This window comes from Felis catus, chromosome B4 (assembly GCF_018350175.1).
Source record: "Felis catus isolate Fca126 chromosome B4, F.catus_Fca126_mat1.0, whole genome shotgun sequence".
Lineage (NCBI taxonomy): Eukaryota > Metazoa > Chordata > Mammalia > Carnivora > Felidae > Felis > Felis catus.
The window spans coordinates 77493859-77510282 of record NC_058374.1 but is presented as its reverse complement, the minus strand read 5'-3'; the positions used below and the strand labels follow the sequence as shown (position 1 = coordinate 77510282).

The following is a 16424-nucleotide window of genomic DNA, read 5'->3' as shown; positions in this document are numbered from 1 at the left end:
GAGCCCGGAACCTACTTCAGATTCTGTGTCTCCCTCTTTCTCTGCGCCGTGCTCCCTTGCTTGTGATCTGTCTCTCAAAAATAAATAAACATTAAACAAAAAATTTAGATGGGTGCCAGGCTGGCTCAGTCAGTTAAGCATCCAACTTTGGCTCTGGGTGGCTCAGTCGGTTAAGCATCTAACTTCAGCTCAGGTCATGATCTCATAGTCCAGGAGCTCGAGCCCTGCACTGGGCTTTGTGCTGAGAGCTCAGAGCCTAGATTCTGCTTCAGATTCTGTGTCTCCCTCTCTTCTCTCTGTCCCTCCCCCGCTTGTGCTTTGTGTCTGTGTCTGTGTGTGTGTGTGTGTGTGTGTGTGTGTGTGTGTGTCTCTCTCTCTCTCTCTCTCTAAGTAATAAAGAAACATTTAAAAAAATTGTAACGTTATTCTGAAAAGATCTGGCTGAAAACCAATCCAGAGATCAAGAGTCAAAAAGTCAGAGAAATATCAACTTTGTGTGGTGTTTTTAAAGAAAAATAAAAAAAAAAAAAAATCAAATATTTAAAAATAAATAATTCAATTATGAGATTATAATTTATTTCTATGGAAATCTGATGGGATGTCATGGAAATACCACAATAAAATGCTAAGCCAAGAAAGGCCCACCCATCAACCTTCAAGGCTCAGCTCAGGTTCTCTCTCTTCCAAGAAGCTTTCTAATATTTTCAGTTAACAATGATCTCTCACCTTCCTGTGGACTACTCTGGTCCATACCATCCATCTTAGAGTTAAATAACAAAATCCAAGGCTGCTTCTCAGGTCTTATAAATCAACTTCCTGACTGCTCCCTTCTTTTTTTGTTTGCATAAAGCCCCAAAACAATGCCTTATTCCCTTTCATTGAAGGTTCTTTTCCCCTTCCCAAGATGGGATTAAATTCCAGCCTCATCATCCCCCAAAATGCGCAGGTCATGAAATTTTGTATATAAAATGTTATCCGGGTACTGAGAACTGCAAACTGCCACACAAACGATTTCCATCAACCTCTCTCATCACACACTAAAAGACATAAACCAAATTCTAGAACTGCTTTTATCAGCTTACAGCCATGTCCCTAGGATGACTCCAGCCCCCTTAAAATGCCTGCCCGAGAAAGCTCAATGCTGCCAAAAAATGTACTGTTTGTTCCAGTTAAAACCTAAGGCCCCTGACCGCACTTTGCTTACAGTGCTTACTTTAGGAAACTTAGAGTTGTAAATCCTTTCTCTGATTCTTGAGATATAAATCTTCCATAACCCAGAAATGTCTCCTCTCAAGACCTGGGAGCCATCCCTTTGAAATGTAATCATCAGCAAGATTAGAGCCCTTGTCTCCCAGTCTCTGTGGGAGAGTAGGAGGGTAACTTTGATAAGCATCAATTAGCAAACACAGACGTCCTAATCACACGACCAACCTCCCATCCTAACATCTTCGGTACTTGTCCTTTAGCACACCCTGGCATTTAAAAAGTACCTTTTGTTTCAGCAGATTTGAGCTCAATTTTTGCGGCACTCTCTCTTCTCTACTGCCTTCATCTGAATGAAGCATGTCTTGCTACCTTTAACATACGTCTGGCTCTTTCTCTTTGACAGCACCCCATTGGGGGACACAAAAATTAAAGAGTTAAAATAGGATTCACAAATCTTAAGAGTCCAGCTCTAGAGTTACCATTACACTCAGAGAAAATAAATGAAGGTCGTCTTATGTTTCAGATGCCAACTGAAGCCAACCATTCAACTAACGGGGAAAGCTTGTGGTGCAATTAATTTACATTTCTACAAGATAAAAGCAATCATTCATTCAGGGTTTCTGGCAATCCTTGTGATTTTGTGCAGACTGTGGGTCTGGCAGGTGGAAAAAAGGCACCAGATTTTGTTTCAGGTATTAGTAATCCCTCACCCTTGTTATCACAGTTCTAACCTCACAAAATACTCATTATTCAGGGTCCCAAAGACCAGTGTTTTCCTACTCCCACTCTCAAACTTCATAATCTAAATCCTGAGATCACTCTGAAAAGAGAAAAAGAAGGAGCTGGTCCCCCAATTTTAACATGAGGTTGAAACACAGATGGGGCGCCTGGGTGGCTCAGTCAGTAAGTGTCTGACTCCGGCTCAGGTCACGATTTTGTGGTCTGTGAGTTCAAGCCCCGCATCGGGCTCCGTGCTGACAGCTTAAAGCCTGGAGCCTGTTTCAGATTCTGTGTCTCCCTCTCTCTGACCCTCCCCTGTTCATGCTCTCTCTCTGTCTCAAAAATAAATAAACGTTAAAGTCTTTTAACTCTGAAAGGCACACAGGCTTTAGAGACAGATAGCCTTGGGCTGATTTTCAGCTAAAGGCACTCACTAACTCTGCAAATTACTTTACCTTTCAGGACCTTAGCTTCCTCCTTTGAAAATGGAACTAATATCTTTTTCACAGTTATAATGAAGATTAAATGAGCAATAAGGTAAAAACAAAGGGTGGAGGGAAACAGTGAAGAGAAAGAGCCTACAAAAATCTCAAATAAACAACCTAAACTTACACCAGAAAACTAGAAAAAGAACAGAGCCCAAACCTAGAAGAAGGAAGGAAAGATAAAGATTATATCAGCAATAAATGAAATAGAAACTTGAAAAAAAAAATAGAAAAGATCAATGAAACCAGGAACTGATTCTTTGAAAAGATAAAACAAAACTGATAAACCTTTAGCCAGATTCATCAGGAGAAAAAAAATACAGGACTCAAAATCAGAGATGAAGAGAAATAACGGACACCACAGAGATTATAAGAGAATTATTAGAAGAGATTATAAGGATTATAAGAGAATATTATGAAAATGTATGTGCCAACAAATCAGACAACCTAGAAAGTGGATAAATTCCTAGAAACATACAATCTTCCAAAATAAAGAGTGACAAATAGAAAATTTGAACAGACTGATTACTAATGATACTGAGTCAGTAATAAAAAAAAATTCCCAACAAACAAAAGTCAAGGACCAACTGGCTTCACTGGTGAATTCTACCCAACATTTAAAGAGTTAACAACTATTCTCCTCAAACTATTCCAAAAAAATAGAAGAGGAAAAGAAGCTTCCAAATTCACTCTATGAGGCCAGCATTATCCTGATACCAAAACCAGACAAACTCTACAAAAAAAGAAAACTACAAGCCAATATCTCTGATGAACATAGATGCAAAAGCCCTCAACAAAACAAAACATTGGCAAACTGAATTCAACGGTACATTAAAAGCAATCATTTACCAAAATCAAGCAGGATTTATTCCAGGGATGCAAGGGTGTTCACGATTTGCAAATCAATCAGCATGATACATCACATAGTAAGAGAAAGGATAAAAGCCATATTATCATCTCAACAGATGCCAAAGAGTATTTGACAAAATACAATAACCATTCATGCTAAAAACTCTTGACAAAGATTTAGAGAGAACATACCTCAACATAATAAAGGCCATGTATGACAAACCTACAGCTAACATCATATTCAATACTGAAAAATAGAGCTTTTCCTCTAAAGACTGGGAACAAGACAAAGATGTCCATTCTCACAACTTTTATTCAATATAGTACTGGGAGTCCTACCCACAGCAATCAGACAAGAAAAATTAATAAAAGGCATTCAAATTGATAAAGAAGAAGTAAAAACAGCACTATTTGCAGATGACATGATACTACATATAGAAAACCCTAAAGACTCCACCAAAAAACTATTAGAACTGATAAAATTCAGTAAAGCTGTAGGATGGAAAATTAATATACAGAAATCTGCTGCATTTCTATACAATAATGATGAAATAGCAGAAAAAGAAAACAATTCCATTTACAATTCTATCAAAAATAATAAAATATTGGGGCACCTGGCTGGCTCAGTCAGTACAGCATGTAACACTTGATCTCAGGATTGTGGGTGCGAGCCCCATGATGAATGTAGAGATTACTTGAAAACAAAAAAAATCTTTACAACAACAATGGGGCTCCTAGGGTGGCTAAGTCAGTTGAGCGTCTGACTCTTGATTTCAGCTCAGGTCATGATACCAGGGTCATGGGATCGAGCTCCACATCAGGCTCCTTGCTGAGTGTGGAGCCTGCTTGAGATTCTTTCTTTCTCTCTCTGCTCCTCTCCCCTACTCTCTCTCTAAAATAAAAAACAACAACTTTGTACCCATTAAACAATAATTTCCTATACCCCTTCTCCTAACTCTTTGGCAAGCCCTTGGCAACCACCATTAAAACCACCACCACCACCACCTAGGCATAAACTTAACCAAGGAGGTGAAAAACTTGTACTCTGAAAACTATAAAACACTGATAAAAATAAATTGAAATGACACAAACAAATGGAAAAATATGACATGTTTATTGACTGGAAGAATATTGTTAAAATGTTCATACTATCCAAAGCAATTTATAAATTCAATGCAATCTCTATCAAAATACCCACAGCATTTTTCACAGAACTAGAATAAACAATCCTAAAATCTGTATGGAACCACAAAAGACTCCAAACACCCAAAGAGATCCTGAGAAAGAATAACAAAGCCAAAGGAACCCAGATTTCAAAATATATTACAAAGCTATCGTAATCATATATCAACAGAACAAAGAGTCCAAAAATAAACCCACACTTATATGGTCAATTAACCTACTACAAAGGAAGACTATGTAACGGAGAAAAGATAGCCTCTTCAACAAATAGTGCTGAGAAAACTGTATAGCTACGTGCAACAAATTGAAACTGGACCACTTTCTTTTACCACACATAAAAATAAACTCACAATGAATTAAATACCTAAATGTGACCTGAAACTAACTATAAAACTCCGGCAATAACATTGGCTTTAGCAACATTTTTCTAGATATGTCTCCTCAGGTAAGGGAAACAAAAGCAAAAATAAACTATTGGCAACATACCAAAATTAAAAACTTTTGCACAGCAAAGGAAATCATTAACACTAATTGATTAGTGGGTTGAAAAGGCAACCCACTGAAATGGAGAAGATATTTGAAAATGATCCCTGATAAGGGATTAATATCCAAAATAAATAAAGAAGTTCTACAATTCAAAACCAAAACCACAAATAACCGGAGTAAAAAAACTGTACATCTGAATAAACATTTTTTTTCAAAGATATACAGGTGTCCAACAGACACATTAAAAAATTATCAATATCACTAATAATCAGAGAAATGCAAATCAAAACCACAATGAGATATCATTTTATGCCTGTCAGATGTAGAATCAAGAAGACAAGAAATCACAAGTGTTGGTGAGGATGTGAAGAAAAACGAACGTCATGCACTGCTGGCGGGAACATAAATTGGTACAGGAACTATGGGAAACAGTATGGAAGTTCCTTAAAAAAATGAAAAGTAAAATACTGTATGATCCAGTAATTCCACTACTGGGTATTTACCCAAAGAAAACAAAGACACTAATTCAAAAAGATATATGTACCTCTATGTTTTTGCAGCATTATTTACAATAGTGAAGGTATGGAAGCAACCCAAGTGTCCACAGACAGATAAAATGGAAAGAGAAGATGTGATATATACACACAATGGAATGGTACTCAGCCATAAAAAAGAATGAGATCTTGACATGTGTGACAGCATGGATGGACCCAGAGGATATGCTAAATGTAGTAAGTCAAACAGAAAAAGACAGAGATTGTATGATTTCACCTTTATGTAGAATAGAAAAAACAGACTCTAAAATACAGAGAACTGATGGTTGCCAGAGGGGAGGTTGGAGGAGGATGGATTGAAATAGATAAAGGGGATTAAGAGGTAAAAACTTTCAGTTATAAAATAAATAAGTCAAGGGGATGTAAAGTAAGCATAGGTAATATAGTCATTAATATTGTAGTAACATTGTTTGGTGACAAATGATGACTACACATCACGATAAGCAGTGAGTGATGTATAGTACTACTGAATCAGGAGCACCTGTGGGATCGAGCCTTGTGTCAGCCTCCTTGATGAGCATGAAGCCTGCTTGGGATTCTTGCTCTCTCTCCCTCTGCCCCTCTCCCTGTCTGGTGTACTCTTTTGTTTTCTCTAAAATAAAAATTAAAAAAAAAAAGAACTACTGAATCAATATGTTGTACATCTGAAACTAATATGACATTGTATGTTAATTTTACTTCAATTAAAAAAAATTTTTTGGGAGAAAGCAAGAGAGTGCACGAGTGGGTGAGAGGGGTGGGGGGGGGGGGGAGAGGAGGGGAGCAGAGAGAGAGAGAGAGAGAGAGAGAGACCAGAAAGAGAGAGAGGGGGGAGAATCCCAGATGCAGGGCTCAATCCTATGACCCTGGGATCATGACGTGAGCAGAAATCAAGAGTTGGGACACTCAACCAACTAAGCTACCTAGGCACCCTTAAATTTTTTTAAGTATGTGTGTGCACATACAATAAATAACAATCAGGTAATAAATAACAATCAGGAAAATCTTAAACACTGAATGGATATTTGGCAATATTAAGTAATAATTCCTTTAGGTGTGACGATAGTATTGTGGTTTTGGTTTTTTTAAAGGAGTCCTCATAATTCAGAGAAATGTATTGAACTACTGAAGGCTAAAATGATGATATTTAGGATCTGTTTCAATATAATCCATTTGGTTGGTGGGGTAGGTAGGGGGAGGACAAGAAGCCCTGAGTTAATAAATGCTCAAAGTGGGTCATAAGAGCCATGAGAGTTCAACCTAATAACGTCTTATTCTGGGGGCACCTGGGTAGTTCAGTAGGTTAAGTCTCCGACTCAGCTCAGGTCATGATCTCATAGTTCGTGAGTACAAGCCCCACACTGGGCTCGCTGTTGTCAGCACAGAGCGTGTGCTGACAGCTCAGAGCCTGGAGCCTGCTTCAGACTCTGACTCCCTTTCTCTATGCCCCTCCCCTGCTTGTGTTCTGTCTTTTAATATACATACATACATATATACATAAATATCTTATTCTGAATATGTTTTAAATTGTCCATAGTAAGTTTTTTGAAAAGTACCCAGCACAATAGTGACCACAACAGTGGTTGGTCCTATTTAGCTGCAGAGCCCAGTGCTCTTTTCCAAGACACCCTGTGCCTCCTGATGCCAAGCAAAGAGTTTACAACCTCTCACTCTATGTTCTCAGTTTGCTTCCAACATATCAAGTATACTTGTTTTGCTTTTTCATTTCAAGGAAAAAGAAGAAACAAGACTGTTTTGACATTTGAAATTATGATTTGTTAATTACTACAGCATCAACGGTGGCATATCCTTAAGTCCAGGGTATCTGCTGAGTTCTTAATGGACTGGAACCATTAATTCAAAATACAAATGAAAAATAAAATGAACCAGATAATTACATCTAAGTTTGTTATTTAACGTAAAGATAATTTAACCATAACTTTGTGGTTTTAAATTTTTTTCTGTAATTAAGTGTATGCTGTACTTGCTCCAAAATGTCACTCTTCCTAAGTCTCAAAAGATTCAAATGATCTTTGGAAAGTTAGGATTTACACATGGTAAACAGAAGTGACTGGATGAGAATTCACATTCAACTACATGCTTTCAGAATGCCAAATCCATGTATCTCCTATACACCTACCTACTTAATAGTTTTCTTTAAAGTATCTCCTTTGTAGACTCAAATGCACTTAAAAAAAAAAAAAAAACTTTTTTCACTATAAGAAAAAACTAGTACCATTTGCCATAACTCTAGGGGAAATATAAAAATAAATATAATCAAAACAATGTTGTTACTAAATATTGCATTTTTTAATGTTTATTTTTGACAAAGAGTGCAAGCAGGGGAGGGGCAGAGAGAGGGGAACAGAGGATCTGAAGCAGGCTCTGTGCTGACAGCAGCAAGCCCAATGTGGGGCTTGAACTCACGAACCACATGATTGTGACCTGAGCTGAAGTTGGATGTTCAACCGACTGGCTCTTGGTTTCGGCTCAGGTCACGATCTCACAGTTTATGAGCTCAAGCCCCAGGTCAGGCTCTGTGCTGACAGCATGGAGCCTGCTTGGGATTCATTCATTCATTCATTCATTCATTCATTCATTCTCATTCTCTCTCTCCCTCTCTCTCTGCCCCTCCCCTGCTCGTGCTGTCTCTGTTTCTCTCAAAATAAACTTTAAAAAAATGTATATTGTATTTTTAATTTAAAAACCACACAAAACATGGGATCCCAATAGTTCTCCAGTGGAAAAAAATAAATAAAAATAAAAAATAAAAAAAAATAAAATAAAAACCACACAAAACAATTCTTAAACACCTACTAAAAAACTCATCATGGTCTACAAAGCCCTGCACAGACTGTCTCCTTCCTCCCTCTCCTGCTTCATCTCAAACATGTTCTCCTAGTTCTGCCCACAGCGGAGCCTGACAGTTCCTTTTACTTCTGCTCCCTCCCAAGGCCTTGGCATAGACATTCCCTCACATGCCTAGAAAGGTCTTCCCTTCATTCCTGTAAGTTAACACCTACTCATCCTTCAGATTTCAACTCTAGCATCATTTCCTTAGAAAAGCTGTCCTATTCCCCACAAGGTCAAATCCCCTATCATATAGACTCTCATATTATCCTATGTCTTTATGCATGATCTTTTGCGCTTCTCAGTGTTAGTTTTATCTGGGTGAGTATCTGGTCCGTGTGTTGTCTCCTCCACCAGACAGCAAGTGCTCTGAAGATGCCTCTTTTTGCTCCACACTGTATTCTCAAGCTAGGGTCTTAACCCAACTGGCACATGTGATGCTGAACAAATTAAGTTTTGCAAATTAATGAAATATTTTCTGATTTTGGACACTATAACTTAGTGAAGTTATTACTATGCTTTCTTCTGGATGTATCTTTGACTTTTCTAACTCGAATTCTACATTTCCTCACTTCAGGGCATTAGACCAATATTTTTATTTCCAGCCAAGCAATGTAAGGGGTGGAACACAGGAGATGATGCTAACCTTCCCATCTTCTTCATGTCAACATGGCCAGAGAGAAATGTTTTCAGTTCTAAGTTTGAATAGGTCATTCTCATTGCTGACAATCCATCTTGTTCCATCCAATGTCCTAACTTTCAAATAAGCAACCTGGTATCTTTGAATTCAACACATTAAAACAAAAATGTGGGTGCCTGGGTGACTCAGTTAAGCGTCTGACCCTTGATTTCAGCTCAGGACATGATCTCACAATTTTTGAGTTTGAGCTCCACATCAGGTTCTGCACATGTGTTCCCCTGCTCATGTGTTCTCTCTCTCAAAATAAATAAATTAAAAAAAATAACATAATAAAAATGTTCATCTATGCACCACTTAAAGAGATGTGGAGTCCCACCAGTGGTGGAATGTATACTGTATTTTGAGAAACACTACACTAGAGAATAGGGGTGGGGGTGGTCAGGTAAGCAAACCCAGGCAACACTGTTTTGAATATCAGGACTAAGAGTTTAGATTAAATAGATAACAAGACCCAGTAAGTGTCACCTCTCTGCCAGGCACTGTGCTACACCTTCAAAATAAAAAAGACAATAGACAGTCACTGCCTTCAGAGCCAATCACAAAGAAACCAATTAAAAAGTTTTAAACATACTGTTTCAGTACACATATGCCTCAACATATGGCATTTATTTGTTCTCAAAAGCCTGGCTAAAAAGTAAATTTCACACCAAAAAAAAAAAAAAAAGTATGAGAATGGGGTTGGGTGGAAAGATATATGTGACAAAAGTAAAAGAATAAAATCATCTAGTTTTCTGTCATCTAGGAAAAAAATGCTGGGAAGACAGAAACCAGGAGAAAGCAGGACAAAAAGGATATATTCTTATATCCTTCTGGTTGAAGGATACAACCTAATTCTCTATGGGTCTCTTGTATTTCTGTATGTCTTCCAAGCAGAGGCAACTTCTGTTCTGGACTCTTTTCAAGGATGTTTGTATGGTGAACATCTTTGAAAGATAAGTTAGTATCTGGACAAGAGAAAGACAAATCTGGACAGATCTGTTTGCTGTCCAGAATAATAAAAGTAATGTCTCCTCTAGGGCAAAGTTTGGACAGGTGTGCTAGCAGCTTTCTTTAAAAGTTTGGGGTTTCCTTTTTATTTGAGAGAGAGAGAGAGGGAGGGAGGGAGAGAGAGAGAGAATGAATATATCTTAAGCAGGCTCCACACACAGCACAGAGCCCAACACAGGGCTTGATCTCACGACCATGAGATCATGACCTGAACCGAAATGAAGAGCTGGCTGCTAAACTGACTGAGCCACCCAGGTGCTTCAAAAGTCTGGGATTTCTTAAGCCTGAAGTCTCCCCTGAGCAATGATGCAAACTCTACAGTATTCCATGCAACTTGGAGGGCAAGGGGAACTGAGCAAACATGAGACTCATGCTATTTGCTATGCCACAAGTTATAAAAGCCCTTTTTTCTGAACCAGAATTCTACTGTCTTCTGCCAGCATCCATGAAACTGAGGCAACCTAGCTTATCAGCTTGCACACAGTGTAAAATGTCAGACCTTTCATGTTTCTTGACATTTCTCTGTCCTCTGCTTCACTTATGTTCTGAAGACTCTAGATTCTAAATCACCAGGGCAAAGTTTTAGGACAAGAACAAATAAAGAATAAACAGAATTGCTTATTCAAGGCAGAGATGAACTGACTGCTCTCAAAGGAGAAGGGGACATGAAAGGCCAGGGTTTTTTCTATGTAAAGATAGGACACCCCCTATTAACCTGGGACTTCCAAAGGGCCACACCCTCAAGGTAAGGTAAAAGGAGGAAAGTTGCATGGATATGGGGAAGGGAAGGGCTGAAGATGTAACTAGCTCTCCAGCAGACTTATGGCCCATAATAACATTACTTAGGGGAAAAAAGAGCCTCGAGGCACCTGGATGGCTCAGCTGGTTGAGCATCTTGAATTGGACTCATGCCATGATTCCAGGGTTGTGGGATAGAGCCTCACAAGCTGTGTGTGGAGACTGCTTAAGATTCTCTCTCTCCCCCTCTGTTCTCTCCTACTCATACACTCTCTCTCTATAGATTAAAATAAAGGGGGGAAGAAAGAGCTTCAAATGCTAAAAATGGTTCCCCAGGTACCTGGTAACAGTAAATTCTCTCTGAGAAATTGACTCTCATCCTTGGCCACAAATAATTCTCATAAACAATTTTTTCAAGTTCAACAGATACTAAAGAATAAAAAATAACTAATCATACAAAGTAGCATGAACAAAAAGCAAAAACAAGGGAGAATAGAATCGGACCCAAGTGATTTTGGATACTGACATAATCAGGCACATCTTATACAATAATTATGCTAACTATGTTTAAAGAAGCAGACTGTTTCAAAATAAACTTGAAAATATCTTCAGAAAACTACAGTATATTGGAAAATGAATCAGATATACCACATTAGAGTTAAAAGGAGAATTAATGAACTGGATGACAGAAAAGAATTATATGAACTGCAACAGAGACAGATGCAAAACACATAAAAAGTTAAGAGACATGGAAGATAGAGTGAGAAGGACAAAGAGATGTTCAAAGGCACAAGGTGAAGAGATAACAGCTGAAAATGTTATATAACTAATGACAGACACCAATCCATAGATTCAAGAAGCTTAGTAACTCCCATGTAGAATAAACAAAAAGAGTTCTATACATAAACACAGCACAGTGGAAGCTGCAGAACACCTGAAGATAAAGAGAAGACTATAAAAGCCACCAAAGGGAAAAAAAAAAAGACAGATTATATTTAAAATAGCAATCGGGGTGCTGGGGTGGCTCAGTCAGTTAAGCGTCCGACTTTGGCTCAGGTCACGATCTTGCAGTTCTTGAGCTTGAGCCCCGTGTTGGGCTCTGTGCTGACAGCTCGGAGCCTGGAGCCTGCTTCAGATTCTGTGTCTCCCTCTCACATGCGCGCGCGCGCGCGCGCTCTCTCTCTCTCTCTCTCTCTCTCTCTCAAAAATAAACATTAAAAAAAATTTTTTTAAGAATGATGAAATAGGTATTTTTAACAAAGAAGTCACCACACTAGCAGACTTATATCAAAAGAAATTCTAAAGCAGTTCTCAATAAGGAATAATTCTGACCCCTATGAACATTTGGCAACATCTGGGGACTTTTTGGGTTGTCAAAATGTGGAGCGCTGCTGACATCTAGTGGGCAGAGGCTAGAAATGCTAACAATCACACAATGCACAGTCTCCCACAACAAAGAACTACCCAGCCCCAAACATCTATAGTGCTGAGGTTTTCTAAAGCATATACTTAAGGTTTATTTAAAAAAAAAAAAAAAAAAAAAAAAGGAATTCTCAAATGAAATCTTAAGACATGTATGGTGGAATGAACAGCAAAGAAAGTGATAAGTATGTGGGAAAAAACATACTTTGCATGAAATAATTATGATGTTTTATGGAATTAAAAGACAAAAAAATAAAATTAACTCCTAATAATGGTAATAAGTTAGAAAGAGGATAAATGAAAATAAATGTTCTAAAGTTACTGGATCATCTAAGAAAGAGAAAAGGTATTAACTTTAAACTTTACTAAGTAGGTGTGCTGTAATTAGGATAATCACTAAAAAAATAAAATAAAAAAGTAATAAGTTTATGTGCAGTCCAAATTGATACAAGAATGAGCAAACAAAATGAGAAGAAATGATTCAAAAGACAAGAAGGGGAAGAAAAAGAAACATGGAACATGTGGATCAAAAGCATAAGGTAAGATAGCAGGTCTAAACCTATATGTTATCAGTAATCGTGTTAAATGTACATGGACCAAAAGTTCTCTGTTAAAAGTCTAGAAGACTAACACCCAAAAAACAAATAATCCAGTGAAGAAATGGGCAGAAGACATGAACAGACACTTTTCCAAAGAAGACATCCAGATGGCTAAAAGACACATGAAAGGAGGTGCAACATCACTCACCATCAGAGAAATATAAAACAAAACCACAATGAGACCACCTCACACCAGTCAAAATGGCTAAAATTAAAAACTCAGGAAACAACAGATGTTGGTGAAGATGCAGAGAAAGGAGATCCCTTTTGCGCTGCTGGTGGGAATGCAAACTGGTGCTGCCACTTTGGAAAACATTATGGAGGGCCCTCAAAAAATTAAAAAAAGAACTACCCTATGACCCAGCAATTGCACTACTAGGTATTTATCCAAAGGATACAAAAATGCTGATTCGAAGGGGCACATGCACCCCAATGTTTATAACAGCGCTATCGACAATAGCAAAGTATGGAAAGAGCCCAAATGTCCATCAATGGATGAATGGATAAAGAAGATGTGGAATATGTGTGTGTATATGTATATGTATATACACACACACACATATATATACATATACATGTATATACATACACACACACACACACACACACACACACACACACACACACACACACTGGAGTATTACTCGGCAATCAAAAAGAATGAAATCTTGCCATCTGCAACTATATGGATGGAACTGGAGAGTATTATGCTAAGCAAAATTAGAGAAAGACAAATATCATAGGACTTCATTCATATGAGGAATTTAAGATACAAAACAGGGGCGCCTGGGTGGCGCAGTCGGTTAAGCGTCCGACTTCAGCCAGGTCACGATCTCGCGGTCCGTGAGTTCGAGCCCCGCGTCAGGCTCTGGGCTGATGGCTCGGAGCCTGGAGCCTGTTTCCGATTCTGTGTCTCCCTCTCTCTCTGCCCCTCCCCCGTTCATGCTCTGTCTCTCTCTGTCCCAAAAATAAATAAACGTTGAAAAAAAAAATTAAGATACAAAACAAATGAACATACGAGAAGGGAAACAAAAATAATATAAAAACAGGGCGGGGGTCAAAACATAAAAGACTCTTAAATAATAGAGAACAAACAGGGTTTCTGGAAGGGTTGTGGGAGGGGGGATAGTCTAAATGGGTAAGGGCATTAAGGAATCTACTTCTTAAATCATTGTTGCACCATATGCTGACTAACTTGGATGTAAATTAAACAATAAATAAATTAAAAAATAAAATTAAATAAAAATTAAAATAATATAGAAGCTGTGGTGTATACATATAATAGAATATTACTCAGCAACCAAAGAGAATGAAATCTAGCCATTTCCAACAACATGAATGGAATTAGAATGTATTATGCTAAGTAAAATAAGTCAGAGAAAGACAAATATAGGATTTCACTCATGTGGAATTTAAGAAACAAAACAGATGAACACAGAGGAAGGGAAGGAAAAATAATATTAATAGAGGGAGGCAAACCATAAGACACTCTTAAATACAGAAAACAAACTGAGGGTTGCTGGAGGGGAGGTGCATGGGGGGGATGGGCTAAACGGATGATGAGCATTAAGGAGGGCACTTATTGGGATGAGTTATACGTAAGTGATGAATCACTGGGTTTTACTCCTAAAACCAGTATTATACTGTATGTTAACTAACTTGAATTAAAAAAAAAAATCTAAGAGACTACAATGGCATAACTATTCAGCCATAAAAAAAGAATGCAACCTTGCCATCTGCAACAACATGGATAAACCTTCAGGGCATTATACTAAGTAAAATTAAGTCAGAGAAAGACAAATAACCTATGATCTCAGGTGTATGTGAAATCTAAAGCAAACAAACAAAAACCTGAACTCACACAGAGAACAAATTTGTAAGTGCCAGAGTTGGGGGGTGGGAGTAAGTGAAATGGTGAACGTAGTCAAAAGGTACAAACTTCCAGTTAAATAAGTCAGGGGCGCCTGGGTGGCTCGGTTGGTTAGGCAACCAACTTTGGCTCAGGTCATGATCTCACAGTTTGTGGTTGGAGCCCCATGTTGGGCTCTGTGCTGACAGCTCAGAGCCTGGAGCCTGCTTCAGATTCTGTGTCTCCCCCTCTCTCTACCCCTCCCCTGCTCACGCTCTGTGTCTGTCTCTCAATAATAAATAAACATTAAAAAAATTTTTTTTAATAATAAGTAAGTCAAAAGGATGTAATGTACAGCATAATGACTACACTTAATAATACCATTTTGCATATTTGAAAGTTGCTAAGAGCACAAATCTTAAAAGTCCTCATCATGAGAAAAAAATTGTAACTATTATGGTGATGAATGTTAAGTAGATTTATTGTGACGATCATTTTGCTGAATCATTATGTTGTATACCTAAAACTAATATAATGTTGTATATCAATTATATCTCAAAAACAAAAAACAAAACACCAAACCAAACCAAACCCACAATGAGATACTGCTACATCTCATCCACCAGAAGGTTTCGACTTAAAGAAACAAGAAACTCATGATTCCAATTTAGGCACTTAAGTGGATCAACAGTTCTCATACACTTCTGATGGTGTTATAAACTGCCACAAGATTGTCAAACCATTGGCGACATCTTCTATAACTAAACGTTCACATGCCCCGTGATGAAGCAATTATGTGTAGCATAGACATGTACAAGAACATTCATTAAGGGGAGCCTGGCTGGCTCAGTTGGTTAAGCGTCCGACTTCAGCTCAGGTCATGATCTCGTGGTTCGTGAGTTCAAGTCCTACGTCGGGTTCTGTGTTGACAGCTCAGAGCCTGGACCCTGCTTTGGATTCTGTGTCTCCTTCTCTCTCTGTCCCTCCCCCTCTGATGCTCTGTCTCTCTTGCTCTCAAAAATAAATACACATTTAAAAAAAATGTTTAAAAACGTTCATGAAGCACAATTCACAGTATCTAAAACCGGGGGGGGGGGGGAGGAGAAGGAGGGGGGAATCCAGGAGACTAGATTAAAAAAAAAAAAATCTGGGCGCCTGGGTGGCTCAATCCATTAACGTTTGACTTCAGCTCAGGTCATGATCTCACGTTTCGGGAGTTCAAGCCCCATATTAGGCTCTGTGCTGACAGCTCAGAGCCTGAAGCCTGCTTCAATTTCTGTGTCTCCCTCTCTCTCTCTGCCCCTTCCCCACTCAAGCACTCTCTCAAAAAAAAAAAAAACAAACAAAAAAAAACAAAAAAAAAAAACCACTAAAAAAATTTTTTTTAAATCTAGCTATATACCGTTAGCAAGAGATACATTTAAAATATAAAGACACAGGGGCACCTGGGTGGCTCAGTCAGTTAAGTGTCCAACTTCTGCTCAGGTCATGATCTCACAGTTCATGGGTTTGAGCCCTCCATTGGGCTTGTGTGCTGATAGCTCAAAGCCTGGAGCCTGCTTTGGATTCTGAGTCTCCCTCTCTCTCTGCCCCTCCCCCCCTGTGTGCTCACGCGCTCTCTCAAAATTAAATAAACTTAAAAAACATAAATAAAATATAAGGACAGAGAAAATTGGAAAGTGAAAGCACAGGAAAAAAAGATGCCATTCAAGAAACTACCAAATTAAAGCCAAATACTATGAAATTAGACTTTAAGATAAAAAGCATTTCTAGAAATAAAGAGACAGATAAAAGAGACAATTCTCCTGGAATATAAAA

General features: G+C 38.3%; 1 protein-coding gene across 16 annotated transcripts in view; it reads right to left on the bottom strand.

Moving 5' to 3' along the window:
• ATF1 (activating transcription factor 1) overlaps positions 1–16424 on the bottom strand; it is a 116813-nt gene that overhangs the window by 72623 nt on the left and 27766 nt on the right. The window lies entirely within an intron of this gene.